Below are 8,117 nucleotides of genomic sequence, written 5' to 3'. Positions count from 1 at the left end.
CATGTTTTGCTCTTTTCACTGACTTGGACCAGGTTCCTTTCATCCAGATTCCAATTTCTGCTCTGGACAGGAAAGGGCAGGCTATTATTGGCATATTGAGGACATTACCTGTGAAGTCACATGACCTTCCATAACACTCTTACACAGAATAAGAGAAATGGGATGGAATCTTCGAATATTTCCTGGATAAGAGTGGGGAGAGAATGTAGTTGCCCATCATAAGCCCCAGACCTGAGAGGAATGAAAGATGACTTCAAAGCAAAAATCCCCATGCCCCTAGAGTCTCACAGGCAAGTCAGCCATGTCAAAAGCCACTAAAAAGGTAAAGCAATATTAGCATGGGATGTCTCATATCTCTTCATAGCCACAAGCAGGAAACTCAGTAGTGATACCAGGGCAGTCTCTGTACCTTAACCAGTCTGAAGCTTCATTGGAGAGGGTCTAAGATGGTGGTGGAGGTCAGATGCTGTGATAGTTATGCTACCATCTGCTATGTGATTTTGTCAAATAAGACCATGTGGCAGCTGGAAAAAACATTGCTATCAATTCTTAATCACAAGCTGGGGCCATTTGTCAAAATGTGGGGCAGACCCATCAGAAAGAGTGAAGGGTTTTCCGGGATCCTGTATGATCAGCAAAATTCTAGCTGCTGTTTTGGATCCACTTCTCCAAGCTGTGAAAGCATCAAAAGCAGGAAATGTAATAGGGCAGCCACAAGTGAATTGCCAGTGAAGCTAGATCTTGTGGGAGTTCTAGGTCTATAATTTTTCAAAGTGATGGTGAGGTAACCCTGGGGCTTTATAAATCTGTCAAGAGAAAACATTCCCCTAACACCAAGTTACTGTACATATATTTGTCAGCATTTCTGATAAGTTCAGTCCCTAGATTGAAGTGAAACTGCAAAGTTTAAACTATGCCCACACCTCTGTATAACAGTCTCTGTTTATTAGAGCTCCCCAGTGAATTGGGTCTGTATGCATGTGAGTTTTGATGTAAATCCAAAGTATATACATTTTACTAGCAACTTTGTAGATTTGACTCTTGAAAAAGTAATGGTTCCACATAAGACAATCATCTTCAGCTTGTGCTTAGAAAAGCCCTAAAACCAAGTTAATGTTTTTCAAAGGTTTATTAACCTTGCTTGCTTAACAGCTGCTCTCCTTTCATTAGAAGGCTGAAAAGAAGCCGTAATGGCCAGTATTTGGGGAATTAGCATCCTACACACTTCAGAACAATCTCCCTCAGTGAAGGATGATTGGCAAATGTCAGCAGTGTGAGGACATTTACATCTCACTGATGATGGATGCTGCAGTTGTACAGTAAATAGGGCTACTGTGAAATGTAATGGCTGCTTTTAGATGCCTCAGTTCTTATTAGAAAAGGTCACCCATCGTCCTAGTTCACATGATTAATGTGAGCTCTGGTATTGTTATGGGAATATATCTGCAAGTAGGATATTTCAGACTATACCAAGGTTTAACACTCAACGTGAATTTAGATTTGTTGTTGCATTACAAGCATTTTTCCAACAGGCTTGTGTAAGCTGTCCTGCTGGGAGGACGCTTAAGTCTTGGGGCCTAAAGAGCACTTGCAGCCCACTTTAGTATAATTTGCCCCAGCAGGCTTGCTGAAATTCATGCTCACAACACCATTTTAAATAAAGAAATTGCTAAATCCACGCAGCACTTCTTTATAAGCACTCTGTGAATTTAAAACAGGATTTATTATGTTCCAGCGTCTGGGCAGCTTAAAGTCATCCATGTAAATTGGGGGCACTAACAGGTCCTCATTTCCCACTCTCTTTGTCAGAAGACAGAAAGTTGAAAGACACCGCTCTCTGCCTGTGGCTCTCTTTCCGAGCATATCAAAAACAATATGGGATAGACGCTTCTTAAAAGGAAAATGTGGTGGAGCAGATAGGCCCCATACTGCAATGCGTGGGTTAAGGAGAGCTGCCCCACTACCCCTGCAGCCAAAAAAGGGGAGTTAAAGGAAGACCTAGCCTAGTTCAGGACTGAGCAGGAGGGAGAGCAAAACTCAGCTATCTCTGATGAGGAAAAGCTGGTTCCAGCCAAGAGCCTGAGGAAGCTTGCTACCTGGATAACCCATTTGGTGGGTGGGATGACTAGGCCCAGGGAGACTGACAAAAAGGGACTAGCTGCTTGGAGACAAGCCCAGAGCTGAAGGACAGGGTCCCACCAAAGAATCTAAGGACAATCCTGGTTTTGAAATAGATGGTTTTCTTTTTTGTTTTGGACTCTAATGCCCCAGAAGAGGTGGCACTCACACATGCCATAGTGGGAGGGCTAAGGCACTATCGCACTGGTTCTGTGCGGGGTGACAACTGGCTGTCAGGGCCTTGCAGTGGAGTGAGTTGTGCCCTGATGGGCCTGAAGGGGGCACTACCTAGACAACCCCATTACAGAAGAGACTGCTGCATTTGTACTAGATTTCTGACAGATAGGCATAGACTAGTGGGCCCGGTCACATTTATTTTGGGAACTCTAGCAACCTCTTATTCAAGAGGTTAAATATACCATCAGTTAAATACACTCAGTCTCCTTTACTCAAAAATTCCATAGTGGATAGCCACATACACATTCATCAAAATACAAGTCTTATGTTCCGTTACAGCCAAACAAATCCTAGAGGACCATCAGTTTAACTGAACTGCAGAGAATACCTTTTTAGATGGGGGGCGTCTAGGTTGGATAATCGGAAACACTATTTCACTAGGAGGGTAGGGAAGCACTGGAATGGGTTACCTAGGAAGGTGGTGGAATCTCCATCCTTAGAGGTTTTAAGACCCGGCTTGATAAAGCCCTGGCTGGGATGATTTAGTTGGGGATTGGTCCTGCTTTGAGCAGGGGATTGGACTGGATGACCTCCTGAGGTCTCTTCCAACCCTGATATTCTATGATTCTAAGTTCCCCCAAACTATTTAGACACCTCTTAAATTGTCAATATTTTTATACTCTGTGAGCAAGATATATCCTAACTTGTTCTACCCTAGTATTTGTATTAGCTTATCTCCCTTCAAAGTCTTTCACAGGAAAGACAGCCTAGAATAAGAAGTCTAAGCAACAGGTGTAAATATGTAAAGCAGATGTTATGCTGCATTTGCAAGAGGCATGCACCCATAATATAGCTACGTCTTTAAAACAAATCAACCAGCATTATTCCTCTCACCCCCACTACCACCTGTGAGTAATTCTCTCAAGCTCCCAAGCTATTAAATGGGGTACGTAACTTTACGAGATTTCTAAAAGACAGGAATTTGTACAGAATTTTTCAGGCTATTATGAAATAAAGTGGGAAAAAAGATCAGCCTAAGAAGTTTGGTCACCTTAGTGTTTGAGTGTAGTTTCATGAATCATAAGCTAAAGGCCCCAAACTTGACTTTGCTTCTCAATATTGAGCACCTAGAACTCCGAATGGTTGGAGGAGTGGCTCCCATTTATTGGCATAACTGTCCATACATACAATACAGCACAAGCATTATACAAAAGACAAATGCCTCTCTGCAAGGGAAAGGTTTTTCCCAATATTCTGCAAGGTATGAAAAATGTAACTGCCATTAGTAGAAGATTAGGTGCAATATGGATAGCATTTATTTACCACAATTTAAAAGATACCAAGAAGTTGTCAGAATCAAATCAATTCTCAGTTAAGTAAGGTGTATTAATAATTCCCAGTTGATTAAACTAATATGGATTTTATTTTAAAGTGAGGGAGAATGAAATTATTTATCATTAGCATCTCTATGACGTTTAGAGGAATTATTGATTATAGGTACAGGAAAAGTGAACAGACTTCAGATGTTTAGGCAATTGTCAAAATGAAGAAGTATGAACAGAATTGAATGCAGACGTATGAAAAAATGGATTGGGTAAGTTTACAGATAAGGAGAGTTCCTTGCCTGCTAAGAACATGATTTAAGATCATTCTCGGGTACTCTGAAAAATGAACTAGGAGGAACAATCTCAAATCTGTACCCTGCAGTATTCAGTAGCAAATAATACACACCCAAAACAACAGTAAGGAAGTTATAGAAAGGATTACCCCTTTCTTTCAAGTGACTGCTGGGGCAGTCTACAGAAGCTTCCATTTTTACTGCCTGCTCTACTTGGCTTCTTTACAAAGCCAACTGTGTACAAGACAGTGCAGTATAGCAGGGCTTAAGCCCTCAGATGAAATTAGGGCCCCATTGTTCTAGGCACTGTATAAACACACAGTAAATCCTGGCCCTAAAGGCCTATGATCTAAACAGACAAGATAGGCAAAGGATGAGAGGGAAAACTGGTATCTATGTGTGGTTGCAAATGCCTTGCAAAGCTCATCACTTGTTTTACTGTAATATTGCAATGATTTGATGTGTTGATTTGCATACATCAGTGGGCACACGATCAACAGACCCTCAGTTGGTTAAATCAGGGTAGTTCCACTGACATCAACGGAACTATGCCAGATTATACCAGCAGAGGAGCTGACTTTAGGTTTTTGAGTATTGTTTTCCTTTTTATATAAAAAAAGGAATTCAAGTACCAGAGATAATTTCCCTGTGAATGTCTCCTTTGCGCCAAATGCCCCTGTTTGAAAACCAAACAGCCTGTATGTTACTGGTTGTAATGATTCTTCTTTGCGAGGCATCTTTCCAGCTAATTTCACTTCCCAAATATGCTTAATTGTGAATGATGAGTGGTGCAAGCTGCTTTTAGTGGTGCAAGCAGTGCAACATGCTAGCTTGTGCAAGAGGATAGTGGTGAACGAAATCATGGTGACTAACTAAAAACAATTTGACAGTGCAATTATATGTGCTTGTCATAGGTTGTCAAATTCATAATGCCCTGTTGTAGACACGGCTTTTGATAATTGTAGATGCTTAAAGAGTCCAATATTGACATTGTCTCTGGAACATTTTCACGGGGCTTGAGAGAACATACACAGTGCTGCTAGAAAGGTTATAGATGTATTGATTTCATATTTAGAGATGAACTACAGAATTCTGCAGTCCTTGATTGTTAAAAGCTTATTTAAAAGCGGTATATGTTGTTCTTGTGTAGCTGGGTGCCCTTTGTGAATCAAAATGCCTTTTCATTCATTGCTGATTTTTAGTCTAATAGAACATTTGCTTGTTAAGAAATCCTGGTAATTGAGAGGAAACACAAGCTCAGTTTTATCCTGGAAAAAATTAGCTGGTTGTAGATTAGCTAGTGCTAGAGTTTCTCTTTTGGTTTTTGTCCATGGTATTCCCTTAGAAGATGAATTGGTACAATATTCTGCAGTAGCTAGAATCCTTTAACACCACTATGGTAAGCAACCATTTTGCAGACCATTGTCTTGGGATTTTCAAAGCTGACTAGAGAATTTAGACACATTAATTTCACAACCTCAAATGTTCCTGTCTATGGTGTATAAGGATGTGCTATGAAGTGGGAGAAAACCTTTAAATCTCAGCTACACCAATATTATCAGAGTGAGGCAATAGATCTCTTCCTGTTACAAGAAAATCAGTCAAAAAACTTTAGGAGAAATGAGCATTGGATTATCCAAAGCAGCAACTTACTTCTCAGCCATTTCAATGAACTGACGATGACTAAGGAACTACACGCAGTAGCGAGTGGTTTAACCGGGATGATTTCATTACAGTACTCTAAACCAGAAATGCATGATGAATTTACTGCAAAGGTCTCAAATCTCCAGGTAGAGGAGGAGTACATCTCCTAAACTTCTTGCGGAGATCCACCAATTGGACCTGATCACTGCTCTTGAAGAGATCGCGGTTGGAGGAGCTCCTCTGTAAAGAAGGGGGCTTAGTTCCTCTGTGGCATTTTCCCCCCAGCCTCCAGATCTGAGGAGGGTGCTCTGCAGGTCTGAGGTTGGTAGAAGGGAAGAAAGCAGAGAATGAACTAATCAGGAAAGGGAAAGAGTGGGTGGATGGCCTGGGGATACAGCCAGGTGGATGTATGCACATTTTTCCATCCTCTGGACCTGCAGAGCATATTCAGAAAAGCTAATACAGCCTGGGACTGTATCATCATTCCATGTAGGCCTCACTCCACAACTCCTCAGACTGTATTATCTTTTTCTAGATAAGCGCCACAGAAATGGGGATCCATAATAAGCATCTTTCCAGTCCTGGTTCTTTCCCACCCACTCCTCCCACAGCCCACACCCAGTCTCCACCCCTTTCCCACACCTAGACGCCAGACAAGCACAGCATCATCCACAAGGTCTGGAAGTCAAATGGACAGATTTCACAAGGGGCATAAAGGGACTCTGCATCTGGAGAGAGCTCTTTTCATGTATGTATCTTGACGGGAAAATCCAGGCTAGCTAATGCACCCTTCACTCTTATGCCTTTTTAAAGATTTTCCTACCTGCCCAGCGTCCATACTTTTTATGGATGTTTTTCAGAATAACTTGAACTAACACATTTTGTCCAATGTGAATCATTGGTCAACAACTTGCAGCATGTCTTATTAAAAATCCAGCTTAATTACTTTCTCCTTACAACATTACAAATGCTTGGTTCACCTGGACAGTATTATAAAAGAATTACATTTATTTAAGACTATTGTTACAGCTGGCACATATGCTAAACAAAATTAGTTGGTGCTTTCTAGTAGGCTTACAAAAACCACATTTCAGTCTGTCTGGCTATTCATCTAAATCCATTTTAACAGTGTGGAATTTGAGAGCACTGTGGAGTTTGTCAGAAATTTTGTAAGTGCCATTTTCCCTTCTTTTCTTATTGCTCAGATTGCCGTTTTTATTGTATCCAAACTGTCTCACCTGATTTCCCACCAGGATTCAGGATTGCTAATTGTAAAAAGAAGGAAATAATTAATGATCCATTGATCTCTGCCAATTCTGAAAGGTCATTTACCTGGGGCTTTCACATGTTTCATAAATCACTTGCCATCACTGACTGCTCTTGCCAAGCCAGCATGTTAACATAAGCCTACCATAGACTGTACAAATACATTCCAGGGTTCCAATTGTGCACTGGTACAGCCCATCACAGTGGATCTTCTGCTCAATTTACAATATCCCCAGATGTTACTTAGGATTCAGAGTTCACTGTGCTGCCCTTCACATCCCTGCAATCACTTACACCGAGTAAGAAACTCGGTTTTTTGCCTCCTGTTACACTTACACATATCTCACAGCTATGTTAGCAGAACTCAGATGAACTGCAGAATTTTTGTTCTATTATTTCACTGAGATCATGTCTTAATGAGTTTAGAAAATGAATGACTAGAGTGTGAATTATTTAAATTCAGAGAAGTCTGGGTTATTCAGAGGCAACTTTTGCCTTTAAAAAGTTAATGGCCTCTTTTGCTTCACAAAACAGTGGAAGTGGACTAGATGCACAAAGACGGCTTTGTCATTTATAGGCTGCTCAGTGTTCAGTACTGAGCCACTCCTGTGTGTGGTTCAGTGTCTTCAGGATAAGGAAGGCAGGTTTCATTCTTTCTGCCCTCCTCATACATCACAACTGCTGCTGACATTTCTGAAATCTCCATCTACTAGTATCAATGGCAACCATTGCTCTTTGAGTCAGATGGTCCCCATTCTGGATTAATGGTGACACTTCCATGTTTGGGACTCACTCAGTGAGTGCATGACCAATGAGGCCCCTTTGTGGTTTGCCTAGAAAGCATCATTAAGGCAACGGAAGTGCTATTTTTGAAAAACTAGCATACACAATCTGATCCAGTTTCTCAATAGATGTGTGAACCTTGAATTGAGATCGACCTTTCATACATGGCCGTAAAGCTGTAATTTTCTAGGAGTAATCTTATGGAAAATGTCAGTATTTTAATAAAGAAACGGAGCACCTCTCTGCCTTTCCCTCCCTGCTCAATTCTGTGTACATTTTCCAGCATCATATAACCAAAGCAGGAGAGAATAGACAGAAGCACCCCTGTTGCTAGACGGTTTACATTGGTTCATTTCAAATGACTTCAGATTTAGAAGTTGTTTTATTGTTCAAATGACTAACAAAACTAGCCAGGAGTTAGGTCACATCCAGGAAGAGGGGGACATTCTAGGTCACAGCTTTTTACAGGGAGATCAAGAGGTGACTGGTGCCCTTATTGTATGTGATGCTT

The sequence above is a fragment of the Caretta caretta genome, chromosome 2 (assembly GCF_965140235.1).
Source record: "Caretta caretta isolate rCarCar2 chromosome 2, rCarCar1.hap1, whole genome shotgun sequence".
Classification (NCBI taxonomy): domain Eukaryota; kingdom Metazoa; phylum Chordata; order Testudines; family Cheloniidae; genus Caretta; species Caretta caretta.
This window is presented reverse-complemented; position numbering follows the sequence as displayed.